The sequence below is a fragment of the Arvicanthis niloticus genome, chromosome 3 (assembly GCF_011762505.2).
Source record: "Arvicanthis niloticus isolate mArvNil1 chromosome 3, mArvNil1.pat.X, whole genome shotgun sequence".
In the NCBI taxonomy this organism is placed as follows: domain Eukaryota; kingdom Metazoa; phylum Chordata; class Mammalia; order Rodentia; family Muridae; genus Arvicanthis; species Arvicanthis niloticus.
The window spans coordinates 71,167,330-71,188,622 of record NC_047660.1 but is presented as its reverse complement, the minus strand read 5'-3'; the positions used below and the strand labels follow the sequence as shown (position 1 = coordinate 71,188,622).

At 42.2% G+C, this 21,293-nt stretch overlaps 1 long non-coding RNA gene across 8 annotated transcripts in view; it reads right to left on the bottom strand.

The window, feature by feature from the left end:
• Nucleotides 1-21,293, bottom strand: part of LOC143441742 (uncharacterized) — a 61,487-nt gene that overhangs the window by 8,160 nt on the left and 32,034 nt on the right. For all 8 annotated transcript variants that reach the window (XR_013109394.1, XR_013109395.1, XR_013109396.1 and 5 more), the window contains 2 exons: nt 16,677-16,876; nt 15,543-15,635 (listed from right to left, as the gene is read on the bottom strand). This is a non-coding gene — a long non-coding RNA (uncharacterized LOC143441742). The remainder of the gene's footprint in view (nt 1-15,542; nt 15,636-16,676; nt 16,877-21,293) is intronic.

Sequence of the window (21,293 nt, the reverse complement as noted above, 5' to 3'; positions counted from 1 at the left end):
CAACAGAGGATGGCATTTGATGTCAACCTCGAGGCCTTCGTGTGTGTACACTTATACACATGCACTCATAGACATACTCCATATACACATACAAATTAATCAATAGCAGGAAGTAAAATGATAGAAAGGGGTTGCTTCCCCCCCCCCCCCCACACACACACAAATTTTAGGCACAATAAATAAATAAGATCTTTTGTAAGGCCAACATTTTTCTTTTTCTTAAATGAGAATGACAGGTGGATGGTGACATATTTGAGAAGACTCTTGTACATGACAACACAGGTCACACATCTTAGCCACTCATATATGTTACATGCACATTTCAACACATAGATTCCTGCCTACTGTGACATGGACATTTTTGGTTTCTTTGTACACTCAGTTGTGTCCTGCGATGTTTTTTCTGGAAGCTGTCTTATGAGAGGATGTTTTGCTGAGGCAGATATGTGAGAGGATGTGTGATGTTTGGAAAGAGAGTAAACTCAACAGGGACATTGAATGGTGTTCTTGCATTGGTTCACCTTGCAACACTTTGCTGGTCTTCACTGATCTTCTTGTGGTATTCTGGTTGCCACTTCCACAGACTCAAGCCAATTTGGCAGAGCCTCGCAATTTCTTCTGGATCGAGCCACGCTGCTGTTGATTTGTATTTGGAATCACCCCAAAGTGCTACTTCTAAACAGGTTCACACCCCATTTCCTATCAACCTTCCTTCTCCCTACCTTTGTTCAGGGGGCTAGAAGAGTGGTTGAAGCATTTAAGAACCTTTATTAAAGTAGGTTTTGAAAAATCTAAGCCTACAGTTCTGCCCCAGTTTGCATGTTGGTTATAAGCTAAAGATGCAACCATTGGAATCACATTTCTTTGGAAAAGAGGAGACAGAAAGCCTGACAGAATATGGAAGTCAGAGAGTAGATGTCCAGCATACTTAGTACCCCCTGTGCATCCATAACTGCCAAGTACCACTGGGTTCTGATAGCAACATGAACCATGGGGACAGCATCTCTTCCCTCTGGTACCAAGGTCTCTACAGCATGTTCTTTTCTTGTACAATTCTCAGGGTACTTGGCTGGCTCTACACCCTCTCTTAAGAGTGACAACTTCCTGGATCCCAAGAGGCTATTTATTTATTTATTTATTTATTAGTTTGACAAGTACACTGGTAACTTTGCACAAACATTTTAAAATTGGATATTTCACACAATCTAAATCTTCATTTCTTCTCTTGTGAAGTCATTAGGTCTGGCAATGTTGGGGTGGAATGCTTTAGATGGCAATAATGACTAGTATGGCAGTCCCTTGAGATGTGGTGGCTCTCCCTTCTTAGGTGCCCTCCACCTCCCCAGGACACTGAAGTCATTGGCTGTACATTGGCTGTACATTGGCTGTTGTATTTCTTTACAGTTGGAGAACATGTCTCTATGTCCATTGCTTTGTCTGAGGCAGGAGAGTGAAAATAAAGCAACAAAAAGCAGATGACCGGAGTTTCTGGAATAAAATGCAGCCAGTCTCAGGCACAATATTCTCTCTGGTCCCTGGAGCACATCTGTGTCTGCTGATGTGATGATGTTCTGCATCCCAGCATCCATTGCTCCTTCAATGGATTCTAATCCCCACTTCATCCCACAATGGTGCTACGCACTGCACCATTGGGGCTTCTCTCCTGCATCTGTAAAAGGATACTTCAGACTTCAAAGCCTTGCTTCTCACCCGAAGATGCTGCCTCTACTCTAATGCTGTACCACTCCTAGTAGTATTCTCCCATTCTCTGGTTTGGGGTTTTGGGGTTTTGGTTGGTTTGGTTTGGTTATGTTTTGACGAAAGCAGTCCAGGGTTTCATAAGTACTAAGGCTTGGAGGAGGGGCATCCTGACTGAAGACTAACAAGGAACCCAGATGAAGGAAAGTGGGAGGAGAAAAAAACCACTCTCAAGAACCCACCCAGAGACAAGCAGAGGGATGAAAAACAAAAGTGAGTTTTAAAGTTTGGATTTAACATGCCCAAGAGCGAGAGAAATACATCAGAATATTTTTACATTTTAAATAAAATTGCATTACATATTTTAAAAAATTAGTAGTGTGCATTTTTTCCTTCCCTCCTTCTCTCCTTCCCTCCTTCCCTTTCTCCCTTTTCCCCACTTCCTTTCATTTCCAAAGAAAAGACTTTCTTTTGGGAGTGGTTGAAGGATCATTTCAGAGATAGTGTATTCTTTCTGCATTCTTTCATTGTATAACTGTTTTGTATAACTTTATTGCCAGAGCAATAAAGGGTTGGAAAGAAAGTTCCCTTAAAGTTGATGGTCTTACGGTTTCCTTGCCAACAGCCTAGAGACAGAGTTTAGGTAACCACTTTTTTTTATGTACAAAGGAAGGATAAGATGTGATTTTAAAATATCTGTAAATATGAAAGAATAACTGCATTGTTTGCTAAAGCTTAGGAAGAGGCTGTCAGGACCTCTTCTGGCCACTGAGCATCCTGGGAGAGGGGTAGGGAAGCCAGACCTCCAGCAACACAGGCAACTTGTTTGCAGTTCAGTTTACCTTTCAGATCTCCAATCTCATCAGAACTGAACTACTGCCCCATCTTTCTCTGCTTTGTTAATATGAAAACTGGCTTCCTGCTGTTGTTGTTATTTTGTTTTGTTGGTTTTTCCCCTCCTGAGAATGCTGACACTCAGGACATGCTTCTGGGTGTTCTCAAGACTTAAATGACATTGCTTAAAGAGTTAAAGATTTCTGAGGCCCCACAGAAGGGTTGATAAGGTAAACCACTCACCCTCTGGAGATGAACCCATGTCCTTTTCCAAAACAAGGCCTAAGAAGCATGGAATGCATTCAGCAGTTTGAGGAGTTCTACCGTGGGGAGGCGAAGATCAGCACCAGGATCTTCCAGTAGGTGAGAGTCCTCATTGTAATCCTTTATCTTTGAGAGTAGAGTTTAATTTCGTTTATCAAGAGCTTACCATTTCCTTCTTAGGAAAAAATGCTTTGGGTGATATACTATACTGCCGGAGAATAAAACAGCATATTTTTAGTTTATCAGTTCAAACTGAAAACTCCTCCTAGGGATGGAAACATCCCTTTGCCTGTGTCCATGAAGATGGCAAGTCTTGTTTACAGCACCAGTAACTACCTTAGCTCTGGCAAGGGACCCGTTATCTCAAAGAGAAAGACCTCTGGATGAGAGGGGGGAGAACAAAGGGGTCCTCGTGTTCATCCTGCTCTAGGAGCAGCTGATTCCTGTACTTCACTGGAAGCTGGTGTTCACAAAGCAAGAGAGGAGGTAATACCACCTAGTTGCACTGGGGACAACCTTAAATCTTTGGTTATTTATTAGAAAAGAAAGAGGAGAACACGGAGAAGGAGGGAGGTGGAGAAAAATAGATAAAGTTCATTGTTTTTTAGGAGCTGTGGTCAGACAGCAAGATGCACCTAAAATGTCTGCATTCTGATTAAATAAAAATTTGGCTCTCCAGTGTCTTTATTGAAGGTTCAAATTATAAGAAGGTTGACTCAAGGTTGATAGAGTGATTTTTTTGGAGGAACTTGATCCCTAAATAAAATGGGTGGGTGCCTCTTTCTGTTCAGCAGCCTCTTTTGCAGAAATACTGGCATCCAACACTCTTTTGACTTCATGGTACTTGCTCAATTTTTAAATGACACCCTCCCCCCCATGAGGAAGCTCTCGCAGTGGGATCGCTGTGTTGGTGGGAGGCAAAAGCCCTCTGCAAAAACATTTGAAAATGAAACACTCCCGGTGTGTAATCCCTTTCTCTGAGGCGCAACAGAAAAGTGCACGTAAACTCCTGCCTACCGGAGGGCTGTGCACAAGAATCTCCCGGCTGCAGGGCTGCAGAGTGCTGACATTTGACACCGCTCTGAACCCTGAAGGCAGCTGGTTGCTGGCCTCTGTGTTCTCTCCCACCCTGTTCAGACTGGCTCTCTCTTCCGCCTCTGGCCCAGTGCCCCAGCCTCTCCTACCGCAGAAACGGCAAGCCGGGAAAGCCTAAGCCAAATTCATGGCAGTTCCATCCGTTTTCCCCTCTCATTATCAGAGGCCTTTCGTTCATCAATGGCCGCCAAAGGCACCACTGGACGAGAGAGTAGAGATTATTCTGTTAGGGCCCCACCAGCATCCGCGAGTTTGTAAACAGTCGTAATTATCGAAATCCCAGCTACCTCGCTTCCAAGAACTCCGTGGGTGAAGAAGCAGGACTAGCGATGTCCGGGCTTCCGTGGAGCGGTAGTCATGGAAGCATTAGGGTGTGGTGAGAGATTAGGCAGCGGCGAAGGCCATTGTACCTTGCCAGATGGAATTCTGCTTTGATGTACACTGGGGTCTAAATTGTTTTCCTTCCTTTGGTACATTTAAAATTAAGATTCCGTGTTAATCCCTAATTAATTCCAAGATCAAGCTTCTATTTTAGCTTCTTGAATGAGTGGTGTTGGAATTGGTTTTAGGGAAGTGAGGCCATAACAAAATATTTTCCAATTACATTAAATACCTTGGGGGCATGGTTATTAAGCATGGCTGAATTAAGTGTGGGATTTTAAATCAGAATGACATGATTTGAAATTAGAAATCATTTTAAGTGCTCTGGGATAGAGTACTTAGAACAACAGTTATACAAAGAAAGGAAGGGGCCTGGAAACTGCCATTAACAAAACAAAACAAGTTCGCTTTAGCACAAAAGACAGAACCTTGCCGGATTGCAGAACTTTAAAGGATTAAGCATTAAACAGTCCCGATAAACCCGGGGGAGGGGATGGGGGGGGGGAATAGATCAGGTGGAAAAGGTAGAGATGAGGCTGTGGGGGCCGGTGGAGGCCTGGAGCTTTGTCTACACAGCAAGCTGGAAAGAACGTGGGACTCACGTGGGACTTTTGCAGGCTCCTGACACGGGTCAAGGACAGCTGACCTGGGCTGAATCCAGGCAAAACTATGAGCTTAGTTCAAACGTAATGAGTTACCCTTGCAGGCATTCCCAGCATTCTCAGCTGGTCTCATCAGGTGTTTGTGTCCTAGCCCAGGGAGGAGAGGAACACCATAGTAAGAAAATTAAAAAGCGGAGTAAATAAGTGCTAGCTAGATTCTTTTGGGGATAGTCATAAGTTAAGACATCAAGACTATCTCTCTAGACTGTGAATCTGAAACATTTAGGAGGGAAAAAGAATCACCATTTTTACATTCATTTAAGAACCCCCCCCCCCCACTCCCTTCTCCATTCCTTTCTCTCCGGGCAGGGGGCGGGGGTGCAGTATTCCTGCCTGCCTGTCTGCCTGCCTGCCTGCCTGCCGGCCGGCCTGTCTGTCTATACTGGGAAATCAAATCCATGTCTTGTGAAGGCTAGACAACTGCTCTACTGTGGAGCTGAAGCCCCATCCTGAGAAGCAATTTTGTAATTCAGCCACACCCATCTGGACTCAAGGAATGAGCTACACATACAGTTATATGTGTTCGTTATATTTATTTGTACCATCTTCTGTCTGTTCTCATTTCCTGGAAATTGGATGGAAGTGATTTGCTTTTTTCTTTCTTATCCCTAATTAGGAGTCTGAATCCCCCATGATAGTATCTTCTGGGATGCTCTGCCATCATCAGTGGGTGGGGCTCCGAGGCCTGCACCTGCTTCTGCAACAGGCCAGCTTTTTCATCCATATCAGTTCCAGCAGGGCCTACACCTGCTCTACTGGCTGCTAAGTGTTTTAATGTCATCTGCTAAGAAGACTTCACTTTATGAGGCTTCTGTGGCTCAGTGAGACACATACATTAGGTTTGGCATTATCAAAAGATTTGGGTTCAGCTAGGTGTAGTGGCACATGCCTATAATGCTAGCACTCTGGAGGCTGAAGTGAGAGGACTGCTATGAGTTCCAGGCCAACTAGAGTTACATGATGAGATCTTGTCTTTAAAAAAAAAATGTTTGTGTTCAAATGCTCATTGTGTCAACATGCAAATTAAGGACTTGTAAACTTGAAAGCCTAAGATGTTCTTAAGGTTCGATACAATGTCAATAAGGAAAATGTCTTAGGCACATCATGTGATGTGCCCCAATCAGAGCCCAGTTTCAGGGGCAGAAGATAGTTCAATTTGTAAAGACTTGCCTTTCAAGCACAAGGATCTAAACTTGGACCCCCAGCAGCACTTAAAAAGCAAGCTACCGTCTGGCAGTGGTGGCGCACGCCTTTAATCCCAGCACTTGGGAGGCAGAGGCAGGCGGATTTCTAAGTTCGAGGCCAGCCTGGTCTACAGAGTGAGTTCCAGGACAGCCAGGGCTACACAGAGAAACCCTATTTCAAAAAATCAAAAAAGAAAAAAAAAAAAAAAAAGCAAGCTACAATTTAGGGATATACCTGTAATCCCAATTCTAAGGAGGTGAGACTAAGAGGAGTCCCAGGGCCCACTGGCCAGCCAGACTAGGTAAATCTGTGAGTTTCAGTTTCCATGAGAAACCCTATCTCAAAAAAGTAAAGTGGAGATTAAAGAAGACATTTAATGTAATCATTTGGCCTACACAATCGGGTGTGCATGTGCACACACACAACATATACATGTGTGTACACATAAATACACACGTGCACTTACACATAACACAAACACATATACCCATACAGACACACAAACATGTATACAAACACATACATATACAGAGCCAGATCCACTGAAAACACTGTGTAAACTTGCCATTAGTCTATGTATACATGGCAAATAAGAAACATTCACACATTTTATGTTTAGGTCTGGATCTCAGTAGCAGGATATCTCATTGTATAAATGTAAATATCTCCAAATCAAAATATCGAAAAGCCAGAGTGATTCTTGTCCCAAACATTTCAGAAGAAGAACACTTGACCTATATTATGTGTGAACATCTATGTCAAGCAGATGGTACACTTACTCATCTCAGGTACAAATATGTAAGGGCATCCTCAATTTAGCCCCTATGATGGAAACATGGGAGCCACACCAGAGCCTCCAGATGAAGACAACCAGGCTACAGCCACCTGTGTCTAAGCTACAAAATCCACTAAGTTCTCTTTACTTCAGTGCTAAAATATAGGTAGATCTATTTGACCTTAAAAAAAGCAGTCATGTCTTTAGAGCCAAAGGTCTCCTCTTATTGATTTGGCTGTCAAATAAAGATTTAAGAACTCAAGGCTTTGTCCAGACATGTCAGAGTTTCTGAATTTCCATGCAGAGCATTTCAAACACTGTGGGAGATTTTAACAGACTAACCTAAAGATGAGAACATCAGGTTTAGGGGTCAAATACTGAAAGCCACTCACTTATAATGATGGTGTCCACCCCTTTCAGTCACTGTCCCCAGATATCAGCACAGTTGATGGAGGAATCACTAGAAGTGTTCATGAGTGAGTGTGTGTGTGTGTCTGTGTCTGTGTGTCTCTATGTGTGACTGTGTCTGAGTGTGTCTGTATATAAGTGTGTGTGTCTCTCTGTGTGTGAGTGTATGTGAGTGTGTCTGTGTGACTGTGTGTATATGTGTATTTGTGTATGTGTGTATCTGTGTATGTGTGTATATGTATATGGTCTGTATGTGAGTCTGTGTGTGTGTCTGTGTGTATATGTGTCTATGTCTGTGTGTCTGTATCTGTGTATGCGTGTATGTGTGTCTGTGTGTATATGTGTCTATGTCTGTGTGTCTGTATCTGTGTATGTGTGTATGTGTGTCTGTGTGTATATGTGTCTATGTCTGTGTGTCTGTATCTGTGTGTGTGTGTATATATATATACATATATATGTATATGTATGTGTATGTATGTATGTATATATATATATAAAATGTCTGTGTGTGTGAACATGTAAGGCACTGTGTCTGGCAGAGTATGTGTGACAGTGTGCAGAACCATGTGTATATCAGAGAACATGATTTCTGAAAAAGATGGTCTGAGGCTATACATATGTTGGGAATTCCTGTATGCTTAAGTGTATGTGTGTGTCCATGTGCCTATTTACATTGGAGATAAGCTTCTTGGGTCTGACCTTTAAGATTTATGGCTATCCTACAGATTGCATCTGATTTCTCAGCTTTGCTTGGTCTGGCACATAACAGAACTGGGCATACGCATGTCAATTTTAACTTAGATTGAATGAGCAAGTGAAACACAGGCCATTCTGATTTTTTTTTAAAATGGCTTTAACTCACACAAACTTATACAAGTCAAGCAACACAAGGTGCAGCTTCATAGAAGTTTCTTAGCAATCTTTGCACTTGACACAGACTACGGCTGTGGCCTAGGATATGAAGGCTGGCTGGATACATTCCCTAAAGAATTATTTGTACCCCAATAGACTCAGTAAGCTTTTGTTACCTCTCAAACAGAGCCACAGGGCTGGTTTCCACTTAGATACGTGGCAGTACCTCAGGGCAGCTTCTTCTTTCTCCTGGGTAAGCCCAGTCTTCTCATATCAGTTCAGTTTGGCCCAACTTAACAAACATTGCTTTAGTGCCAGACAAGTTCCCAGTGCTACCCAACTGCCTCTGAACTCCTTTGCCAGTCAGGGAGTACCAGGGAAGGGCCAAAGAGAAAGGTGAACTAGACCTATCCCTGCTGTCTGTCTAGGAGATCCTGAGATGTTTTCTTTTTTCTTTCTTTCTTTTTTTTCTTTTTTCCTTCTTTTTTTTTTCTTCTTTCTTTCTTTCCTTTTTTTTTTTTTTTTTTTTTTTTTTTTGGTTTTTCAAGAGAGGGTTTCTCTGTGTAGCCCTGGCTGTCCTGAAATTCACTCTGTAGACCAGGCTGGCCTCAAACTCAGAAATTTGTCTGCCTCTGCCTCCCAAGTGCTGGGATTAAAGGCATGCACCACCACTGCCCAGCCCTGAAATGTTTCCATATAAACAACTCTCTGTGCTCTACCTAAAATGCAGTGAACGCTAAGCAGTCATTACTCCGCCTTCAGTGAGAGTGGAGTTCATTCTTTGGATTCATGGGGAAAGTACACTTAATCAGGGTTTTGAAAACGAACCATTTTGTCTCGAATTTTCTTGGGCCTTGAACTATTTCATACATGGTTTTGTTGTTGCTGTTTTTGTTGTTGTTGGTGTGTGTGTGTGTGTGGTGTGGTACCTGTGTGTGTTTGTTTCCATATATGTGGGGTATGAATGTATCTGAAAGTGTATGTATACGCATTTATGTGTGTGTGTGGCCTGAAGGTGACATCAAATGTCCTCTTCCACCACTCTCCACTTCTATGGAACAAAACAGGAACAAAGTACCAGCTTTACTATCCATAGGCTGTTTGCTTATTTAATCTTCTTGCATATTAATTTATCCCTCCATGACAAAAATATATGTGAGTATGTCTATTAAATAAAATGACATTTACAAAATGCTTTGTGTAATGTCTGCCTCATAGGAAGCAAGCCATAGTTTTCATTTTGAGATTTAACTTTAGTGGGAAAAGCAGAGGATACTTTAAGGGCTGGAAGGAAGAGATCAAAGACAAAAACCTCAGAATTGAGTCCTGAAAATTGGGCCCTGTCCTTTGGCTTTTTTTATTTTTTCCATCAGAACCAACACACTATGGCACACGTGCTATGTTCTGTAAAGAGATCACGTAGAAGAGGAGAAGCTGGGCAGCTGTGGGCAGCTGTGGGCAGCTGTGGAAAGCCGAGGAGTTGAGATCTGTCACAGGGTCCTCGATCCCAAACTCTGTGCCCCAGCCCTCAGCCAGCTCGTCTCTTACCTAAGCCTCATCCCATTTCTTAAGTGTGTGTCCCTCCCTGGAGGTCCTGAGGACGTGGCTCCTGTTTTTATTTTACGGGCAAGCCATGGCAGCTCTGAGCCACACCCTGTCCTGGTCTCCCTCTAGGTAGGCCTTCCCCTTTGGCCCACATGGTATTTGAGAATGTGTCTTCTAATTTCCAAGTATCTTAGAATTTTCCAGATAGCTTTCTCTTCTTCATTTACATTAATTCCATGATTCTCTAAGGACAGATTTTATGTGATTTCTCTTCCATTCATGTTGATGAGATTTGTTTTACAGCTCAGAGCACGGTTTATGCTAGCCAGGTCTCTAGACCAGATGATCAATTCAGCCCAGGCATACATAGCTCTCCAGGCTAGACCAGATGAGCAACCAAGGCTGGGCATACTCTGCTCTCCCCTCCAAAGTGCTGAGATGACGGTGTGTGCCCCCGCCCCCAGCTTTTTCTCTCCCCCACCCCGTCCCAACAGCCTCCCCCAACCCCAATTCCCCCAAGCCCAAATTACAATCCTTTATTTGTTTTGCATGGAAAGGGTGTGCACATGTCACTGTGAACCTGTGAATTCTTTCCTTCCCCTGCATGGATTGAACTCATGTCATCAGGCTTGTTGGCCAGTGCCTTTACCCACCCAACCAAGTCTAGGTTCTGCACCTAAGTTTTTATAGTGGTGCCGCGGGAGCTCACACCTCAGGCCTTCTCTCCTATAGGACCAGCGCTTTACTGACTGAGCCATTTCTCCAGCCCTTGTGTACTTTCTGTCAGTCTTTTTTGTTTTGTTTTGTTTTTGTTTTTCAAGACAGGGTTTCTCTGTGTAGCCCTGGCTGTCCTGGAACTCACTCTATAGACTAGGCTGGCCTTGAACTCAGAAATCTGTCTGCCTCTGCCTCCCAAGTGCTGGGATTAAAGTTGTGTGCCACCACTGCCCAGTCTATTTCTGTCAGTCTTTGTCTTGCTTGTTTTTAAGGTCTGTTGTTAGGAGTGTACAGTTTGGTGTTGTTATGTGTTCTTGGATAACTGACTTCTTTGTCACTGCAGAAAGTCTCTCTAAGGGGGAACAGTGGCACATGCCTTTAATACCAGCACTAGGGAGAAAAAGGCAGGCCAGCCTAGTTTTCACCAGAGTTCCAGGGCAGCCAGAGCTACATAGTGAGACCCTGACTCAAGAAACAGTTTCTTTACATTTACATGTATCGATTGGTTGAGGCAAGCCCTTACTGTGTAGCCCAGGCTGGCTTTGAACTTTTGATCCTCTTGCCTCTGCCTCTTGAATGCTGGGATTGCAGTGGTGTTTCACTGTGGCCAGCCATCCCTGTGATCAGTAGTACTCTGGGGTCCACTGGTCTGAAGGAGTATAACCAACCTCCCAAGCTTCCACTCTGTGTTCACATTAGATCTTGTTCCATCCTTCTGCTTTCCAGCCATCTGATTTAAAGTGGATTTATTCTAGATGGCATGTAACTGGGCCTTGTTTTAATTCAATTAGGTAATCTGTTTGTTTGTTTGTTTGTTTTGGTTTTGGGAGATAGGGTTTCTCTGTGTAGCCCTGGCTGTCCTAGAACTCACTCTGTAGACCATGTTGGCCTCAAACTCACAGATCCACCTGCCTCTGACTCCCAAGTGCTGGGATTAAAGGCGTGTGCCACCACTGCCCTGCAATCTCTGGTTTTTTTTTTTTTTTTTTTTTTTTTTTTTTGATGTATTTGGGAGTTGGGGGTAAGGGCTGCAGAGACGGCTCAGCGGTGAAGAACACTAGCTGCTGTTCCAGAGGACCCTTCCTCACACCCATTTCAGTGGCTCACAAGCATCTATAATTCTAATCCCAGGGTATAGGATGCTCTCTTCCGGTCTCTGCAGTCACCTGCACACATGTGCCATACACTCACACAGACACACACACTCACACAGACACACACCATTCAGAAAACTAAGTCTTTAAATGGCGTGTTTGGATATTACTTACATTTAGATTATGGATATTATTAGCTTAAATTCTACTGTCTTGCTAGCACTCGTCCTATTCCCCGTGCTTGCTGTTGCTTCCCACCCCTCCCCGATCTGGCTCTTCCTGGGTTTAAGTGAACATTTTTATATGCATTCTATCTGTTCCATCGACTGTATATCTTATTTTAAAAGTAGACCTAAGTAACTGACTAGAAAATTTTTTTAAAGATTTATTTTTATGTGCATTGGTGTTTTGCCTACACAGATGTCTGTGTGAAGGTGCCAGATCCCCTGGAACTGGAGTTACAGACATTTGTGAGCCACCATGTGGGTGCTGGGAATGAAGAGCAGCCAGGGCTCTTAACTACTTGCTGCCCCAGGCGAGTGAGTAGAATTCTTACCCACCTACGTTCCACTGAGTAAAAGCTTGGCCCACTGTATTCCTGAAGCATTGTCTGGAAGAGGCTGAGATGTTGCTTCCTTCAAAGAAATCTTTGAGATGCTTTGTTTAAAATATCTTGAGTTCTAATTTAATGAAATAGAACATGACATCTTTATTTATGCAGAGATTTTCATTTGTAACCAGAAGACTAGTTTGCATAAAATATTAAGTATTAAATCTGGGTGAGTTAAAATACTGTCCTATAACTTGTATTACATGTTCTTACTGTGTGTGTTGGGGGGGAGGTGGTGGTCAGAGAGCAGCTGTGGGAAGTCAATTCTCTCCTCTGCCACCTGGGACCTAGGGTTTGAACTTGGTGACAAGTGCTTTTACCCACTGACCCATCTTATTAATCTGTGTTCTGCTTTTATCATTTATTTTTATTTTAGGAGTATGTGTATGCCAAAATGTCGGTCTGTGTACTGCTCATGCATGCTGTGCTCAAAAGAAACAGAAGAGGGCAGTAGATCCCCTGGGAGAGGAGTTGCAGACAGTTGTAAGCTGCCATATGGGTGCTGGGAATTAAACCTGAGTCCTCTGGGAGAGTGGTCAGTGCTTTTAACCATTGAGCCATTTTTTCAGTCCCTCCATGGTCTGTATGTATTTTTAAGGAATAAAATTTCTGCATAAAGAAAGATTTGATGAAGTAATAAATTATTCAGCTTTATTATCCTAAAAAAGTAGTAGTCAAAAACTATGGAATTTTGCCTTTTGGAAAAATTCTAGGAAGTTTCCCTTCTAGAAAAATGCATTTGTGTCTGGGGGTCACAAGATTTTGATAAACTTTGGAACTGTACTCTAGAACAACATGGATGTTCTCCTACACATTAAAATGTGCTTCTAACTTCAGAGGACTTGCTGACTCCTTTAAGAGTGTTCAGATCCCTCAGCAAAATCCCTGCCTGCCCTAGTCTGCCTACATAGGACAATCAAAACTCTTGTCTTCCACTTACTGTTTAAGCAGCCCCAGATCTTTGTCACACCTGGGGCCAGTTTTGAGTCTTGTTACCTGCCCCAACTCCTGTGCCTTAGTGTGACAAAGCTGTAGGCTCTTCACTGGCCAACGGAAGCTGAGATGCTGAGAGCCAGCTGGCTGGTTTAATGACCACAATGCCTGGAATGTGTTTAAAAACACCCCCCTCCCCCATTTAAGACAGATTTTTCCACACGCAACACAAACAATGCTCAAATTGAGATCATAAATACCAGACAAATCTGTTGGTGGGGGAACTTTGACACTAATATGAACTATCCTGAGAACAGAAAGAGGTTCAAGCATTTTTAAATGATTTTTAAGACAAGTCTCTCATCTGTGGTTTTAAAAAGAGACAAAGCGATTAACAGAAAGGATTTACCATCCAGTCCTCCCTTATTCTTCCAGGTTCAAGATCTCCCTCTACCAAGGACACCCTCCTGGGTCAGTAAAATTCCCATCCATAAGCAAACCTTTGAGTTTCTACTTGACGAACTCATTTTCACACTCACCCCCTTCAATACCACAGTTGGTTGTGTGTCTCCAAGAGAGTCATCTCATTCCTCCCAAGTCCAAATCCTCTCAACAGTAAGAATAAGTCCTGCTAGATCACACTTGTCCTCTGGCTTCCATGCTCTTATGTGTTCTCACTTACTCAGCTGGATGTGCAGAACTGATTTCTGGAATCCAACATCCCTCCCAGTAGACAGACCGCCATGCTGAAGTATCTTAAAATGGAGATTTAAAAATTCCCATCTTTGTGTGTTCATTTGCTAAAGTAAAGTAGTAAAGGCAAAAGTAGTGGGGTGTTTATACTAGGCCAGCTGAATGACCGCTGTGAAACCATCGGTTTGGAAATGGCTAGCCTGTGTGTGGCCCAGGGGCTTGGCCGCTTGAGAAGCAGCCTGCAGTTCAGCAAGGTCAGGGTTTCTCTGAAGTATCTGCCTCCTTTGGTGGCAACTTTGAATTTTACTATTGGTAAAGCCTCTACATCCTTAAACAAAGATCATTACATAAATATTACGTGTCATCTTGCTTACAGATGCATGGATATGAGTGAGATTTTTGATGTATAAGACTTCCATTTTTCAGAAAAGTATCAAGTCCCAAAGGAAAACAACCCCCAAGCCCCGTGCACACGCACATGGTCCCTTCTACACTCAATTCTTTTCAGTATTCTTTGGAATAAGCAGACTGCCTGGGCCTTGGCACTCCCAGGGGGCCGGTCTCAGGTGCTCTGGGGAATGGTTCTCATTTCTCTGTAATAGTTTATACTCTATAAAGATAAGCCCTCTATCAGCCATTCTTTCCTCTTGATAGCAATGATACTTCTTAACATACTCCCAAAGAAACAAAAATCAACTTAGATCCATTTCAATCCTATTTATACACAAAGTTCCCTACCTCAAGGATACCATCCAACAGTGTTCCTGTAGTTATCCACCCCTCCCCCATACCAGCGTCTTCTCCAGAGACAATAGCCCTTTTCAGTTGCTGGCCAACATGACGAAGACCATTTTCTCTCTGTGATAAGGATGGGAGGAGGGGGGTAAAACCCTGAGGTTTGATTCTGTTGTTCTAAAAACATATAAATAAATAAATAAATAAATAAATATATGTAAAGGAGCATTTAAGACATCTGGTTCCCCCCTTCCACATACTTTAAGTTTTCATCCTTAAAATAAAGCATGTTGTCAAATTCTCATGGTCTAATGTTTCCAGCATTTACAGGCTGCAACATTCTGGTAGAATCCTTCCTCAAGGGAGAAAGGCAGCCTTTGGTCAAAGCTCAGACATGCAGGACTGTGTCCATATTAACCATGGACACCTGCAATAGATTGGACCAAGAATGTCTTCCAAGAACTCATGTGTCACGACTTGAACCTTGATGGTGCTCTTGGGAGTTGATAGGAAACTTAAAGAGACTAGCTCTGGGGGGAGCTGTGTTTCTCGGGATATGCCCTTGAGAACGACTTTGGGATTCTTGTCTACAGATCTCTCTTGTTTGCATCCCAGCCAAAAGGTGCCGAGTTGTTGCTAATGAACTATCTTTCTATAGGCCTGAGAACTGAGGACAACTTGACTGTGAGCTGAAACCTCCAAAGCCCAAAACTTTCCCCTTTCTGATGGATTATCTTGTATACTTTCTAGGATACAAAGTGTTTAACACAACTATGTGATATTCTCTGAAGAGGAAACTTAAGGGTTCTTTGGAAAGTCAGTTGTGTTGGCTGGTGTTTTGCTGGAGCAAACAGGTGAAGGAGTGTTTTCCTGAAGTGGATACAGATGAAAGGCTAAGGCAGACGCAGGAAGGAATGTTCAGCTGAAGCAGACACAGGAGAAAAGATGTTCCACTAAAGCAAACAAGTGAAAGGACACATGATGAAAGACTCTTTACTAACAACACACATGTATTGGTTCACCTCCTATTGCGTAGTTGAGCTGCATTTGTTAGGACTCACCAAAAAACTTCTGGTCCCGTGCTGCAGTTTTTTGCTGCTTCCATGGACTTGGGCTGATTGGCAGAGTGATGTCAGCTGAGGCAGACTCACGTGCTGAAGAGAGACCCATGGAGAACATGTGACATTTGGAGGAACAGACACTGATGGAGGCTAAGTTTGGCTTGCTTGCATAGTTAACCGCTTGTTGGTTTGTGCCTTCACTGATCTTTGCTTCACTGAGAGAGGCACAGCCTGAGAATTTCTCCTGGTGTTCCTCTTGGTCCTTCCTGCCAACTCAAGCAGAGCCAAGGCTGAGGCCTGGCTGTCTCTGCTAGATACTGCCTCCTGCTGATTCATGTTTGCTCTCCTGACTCTACCGAATTGGACTGCTGATCTATCCCTGAAGTGTTTGTGAGTGGTTCGAGCTGCCACTGCTAACCTGTGAACTGAACTGCAGATTTCCAGACAACCCAGATGGGAGTTGCTCCAAAGAACTTTTCTAAACAGGTCCACTTCCCCCCCCCACCCCCCCCATCCTTTCTTTTCCACTACCTCTGGTGGGTGGTGGGCTACAAGGGAGGTTAAAGTATTTAAGAAGTATCATTAAAAGTAGGCATTCAAAAAATTAAAAATACAGTTCTGCATGCTGACCCACCAACAGCGGCTTGCCGCAAGCTCAAAGGAAGCCATTCTTAAACCATTACCACAAAGTTGGTTACTTTTTGCATATCTCATACTAGCAGTGTAATGGACCACAGAGAGAAGCCAGAAAAGGAGGAAGATGCTGACAGGTGACAGACTTCAAAGGGAATCAAGGTGATGAACCTTGGTTGAGTCCTACAGGAAAAAATTCAGCAATTTTTAAACTACCTTGTGATTTGGGTCAAGGGACGGGTGTGGTTCATCTACACTCCTATAAGTTCAGAAGTATAAAAGGTCTGTTTTATAGAGACATTTGAAATTTTACTCACCTTTACCAATTTACTTACCCCTCCCTCCCCCAACTCCCCAACTCCGGAGCCCCTGCCTCATGGCCTCTGTGTTTGTCTCCCACTGGGGAATGCCAGGCTCAATTCACTAGCATAGACGCTATGAGTCCATCCACCCATATTTCATTTGGCAAGTTTCACCATTTATTTTTAGGGATTTTGGTACCTGTCCTCTTCTGAATTTAGTTTGTGGCAGTCTAAGATATAGAAATTTTACTTCATTATGTTGCTTGGTTCTAGCACAGATTCCATGCAGGCAACAGTGCAATCAATTCACTCTTCTGCAGCCATCCACTACAGATGTACACTTGCCGCACTGGTAGCACAAGATGTGATGGTTGGCTTGAGAGAACACCCACGATGATTCTAGAACCAGACACCACACAATTAAGGATTAGACTCTGTGTTGCTACCAGGAGAGGTCCTCCTGGGTAGGAGGGGTCAGAGTCATCTTGGTAGACAAGGTGGAGCTTGGCTTGCATACGCATTTCCCTAAATGGTAAAACAGTCATGTGTATGTCTGTGTGTGTGTGTGTGTTTTAGGTAACACTTGGTTTTTACAAAACCACTCATCCAATGGCAAACATGCCCAGCACAGACTATTAGAAAGTTGAGGAAATTGCTACTGTGAGGCGGGATTTTAGATCTAGATTCGGTGGCAGCATTATGAGGGTGGAGCTGAGAGAGATGTGCAGAGAAAGGCCTTGTCCAGGACTCTTCCCACCTCACAGCCCCCTCCCTGCTAGGACCTCCTCCTAAGTGCTGCATGGAGCACCCCTGTGTTTCTCCTTCCCTGTGGGAGAATTCTGCTAAGCAGAGCCTTGTTACATATTTCTTTCCTCAAACAAATAGACTGTGTCTTTCCTCATTACTTGAAAAAGCTTCACCAACCCACATACTCTAGCTAAAGAAAGAGGGTATCCAGAACTGCAGGACTCTGTTTCTGCTCCTATTGAGAAAAAAAAATATATATGTATATATATATATATATATATATATGCATATATATACATATGTGTATATATATGCATATATATGGAGGCTCAAATTTTTGCAATGGATGAGAAATTAGGAAGAGTGGTTATTTACTAATATATTATATAATATATTTTGGAAGTCTCATGTCTTTATATACTCTTTGACAAGCTGTTTGATTTCTAGAAAATTCCATTATACTCATTTAATAAAAATACATTTTCTATATGGCAGGGGCTGCTTTAAGTGGTTTTAAAATGTAATATTATTATTATCTTGTGATTGTTGTTTTAGATTAAGAGTCTCATTCTGTAGCCTAGGTTAGCCTAGAACTCATTATGTAGCACAGGCTGGCCTTGAACTTTTTGCCTCTATCCAGGCCTCCCAAGTGCCGTGATTACAAGGTTACATCACCATACCTTTAAACATTTTTAAATAACTCAATTAACTTCTCTAACAATCCCATGGATTGAGCCCTACTATTGTCCTCAATTTGACAGGTGGGAAAATCAGGGCCAGAAATGTCAAGAAGCCTGTGGTCACCAGTCAGTATGCACAGCAGAGCTGACATTTAAGTCCACACTGCTTCACTCAAAAGCCCTCCTGGATGTTGGAACTGTGTCATGGGAGCAGTCATTCTTGGTGCACACAAAGATTTAACATGACCATGCTGCTCTTTCCTGAAACCCTGACTTTCAGGCCATGGTTTGAACTGAGAGGAAAAGCTCACTGTGGATCAGAAAGAAATTCACTGTATAGTTCAGGATTTCCTTTCCAAGAAAAAGAATAGTCAAGAAATCACCAGAGAATTTTGTTTAGACAGCCCCCTGTCTAAACCCCTGTGTGTGTGTGTGTTTGCACATGCGTGCTGGACACATAGATGAACATAGATAAAGATTGGTGGAGTTTCTCTGCATCCCTTGCTATGATTGGCATTCTGAACAGAGATCTATAAAAGCCATGTATGAAGCAGGAAAGTGGGTATCAGATACCCACTTTCAGTCATTACACTTGTATTAGGCAATTTTGATAAAAGAATCAACCAAACAATCTAAAAGGACATTATCAAAAAATGACAGTACAGCCATACCTATTTGGAAACTGAAATTATAGCACGGATGAGCATTTAGTGACAGAGAGAGATGCTTAAGACAGACAAGGAGCTGGGCAGTGGTGGCACACGCCTTTAATCCCAGCACTTGGGAGGCAGAGGCAGGTGGATCTCTGAGTTCGAGGCCAATCTAGTCTACAGAGTGAGCTCCAGGACAGCCAGGGCTACACAGAGAAACACTGTCTTGAACCCCCCCCCCCCCCCCAAAAAAGACATAGACAAGGAGAAAAGTATAATGTAGTATTTTTATGGAAAAATCCTCTATGTATACTTGTATAGAGAAAGGATGAAAACGGTTAGTCATTATTATTTCCAGTTAGGACCTGTAACCATCCATCTTGTTGCCCATCAATGGATGAATGGATAAAGTAAATCTGGTGCACACACAGAATGAAAGGTTATTATTTTATATGATATATACCAGACACAGAGAGACAGGGACTGCATCTTCTGTTAGAAGTAGAGACTGTAAGTTCAACTTGCAGAAGAATAGTGACTGTTGATGTTGGTTAGAAAGCCAAAATCAGGGCAGAGGTGGGGCTTGACAAGTCTACCTCTGTGTATAGAAATGTTAGCATTCCACTAACATGTACAATTAACATGTGCTAATAAATTATATAAATGTATATATTGGTTTTGGTTTTTCGAGACAGGGTCTCTCTGTGTAGCCTTGGCTGTCCTGGAACTCACTCGGTAGACCAGGCTGGCCTCGAACTCAGAAATCCACCTGCCTCTGCCTCCCAAGTGCTGGGATTAAAGGCGTGCACCACCACCGCCCGGCATAAATGTATAATTTATAATTTAATTTATAGTAAACTAAAAATAGGTAACAAAAAAGTTCCCACTTGTGGAAAATATTGTAAAATATGTAAAATGGTCTTTCTTTTGTTTATCTGTATTATCTTTAAGGAACATAATTTTTTATAGGATGAACTTTTATATTAAATAAAATATACTCCTATTTATGTGATTATATAACAAAGATAAATATTGAACATAATAGATCTTGCAAATAATACTAATAAGATAATATCAAATAATTATTGATAATTAAATATTTAAATAACTATGTACGTATAAGACTATAAATACACAAAATAAAAATACTAATTACCAACATTAACCAATCAAGATACTTAGATAATATTGAAAGGATAAAAGGCAGGTGATGGAGTGGGCCAGGTCAGTGGCAAACCTGTAAAATTCCGCACTCATCTGCAAATTGAAACAAAGGAGGTAAGAATGTAACAATTACTAGTTTGGGCTTGCTGCTAGCCTGACCTGTGGAGACACTTTAAAGAAATTCATCCTAAAATGACAGGGACGTTCTTAATGCAAATAAGCAGGTCCACATCTTACAAAGCAATAGGTTTGATTTAAGTAGCAACTATCAAACAGCAAGCTGGCCCCCTGCAGTTATTATGTGGCTTTATTTCTGTGTCAGCCAAGATATTGAAACACTGGTATTGATTAGCCTAACAATGTCACAAAAGCATCAGAACAAACCACCTAAAAGTACAAAAACATGTTTTAGCTGGGGAAATGATATTTATAAATATAATTACTGACACTTTTCAGTACTCACCATCCCACCCCATACGCATTCATAAGTTAATCTCTTAGCACTCAATATCTCATTTTAACCTCCCCCACTCCCATACACATGTTAATTTCTTAGCATACAATATCTTATTTTACTCCTACAGTTTTGTGAGAAGAACTACTGTAGTCATTTATTATTATTATTATTATTATTATTATTATTATTATTATTATTATTTTTACTGTAAAACAATGGAAGCTGCAAGAGTCCAGGTCTCCTTCCTGGTGACAGGTAAATGAGAGACAGGATCTGAGCCCAGATTTTACACCTCTGCAATTCACCTCTCAGCCACTTGGAGAGTGCATATTGAAATCTGGCAATTAGTTCAGCATGATGCTAATTACAATGTTGTTTTTGAGATCAGAGGGTTTCAAAGTCTTGCCAGGGAATTATTGGCAGTGGATACAGATTCTCTTGAGTTTTCACACAGTGATTTCCTTCCTTCCTTCTTTCTTTCCTTCCTTCCTTCCTACTTTCTTTTCTTTCTTATTTATTTATTTATTTATTTATTTATTTATTTATTTATTTATTTTTGAGACAGGGTCTCTCTACATATCCCTGGCTGTCCTGGAACTAACTATGTAGACCACTCTGACCATGAACTCACAGAAATTTGCCTGCTCTGCCTCAGGAGTGCTGGAATTCAAGGTGTGTGCCACCACACCCCTCTGAGCATGCTCTTTCAATATGATTAGATCTAGTTGTTTTCTCTGATAAAAATGTGAGTGTAAAAAAGAAAGGAAGAGTGCTGGGCAGTGGTGGCGCATGCCTTTAATCCCAGCACTTGGAGGCGGATTTCTGAGTTTGAGGCCAGCCTGGTCTACAGAGTGAGTTCCAGGACAGCCAAGGCTATACAGAGAAACCCTGTCTCAAAAAATAAAACAAAAAACAAAACAAAACAAAAAAAAACAAAAAAAAAAAACAAAAAAGAAAGAAAGAAAGAAAGGAAGAGAAAGAGAAAAGAAAAAAATTGAATTAAAAAAACAATCACACAAAAAGCTCCCACCCTGGGCTTTCTGAATTGTGAGGCACTTGACCCACAGACATTTTACTGTTCAAGTGACACAACATTGTCACGAGGCTTGTGACAATAA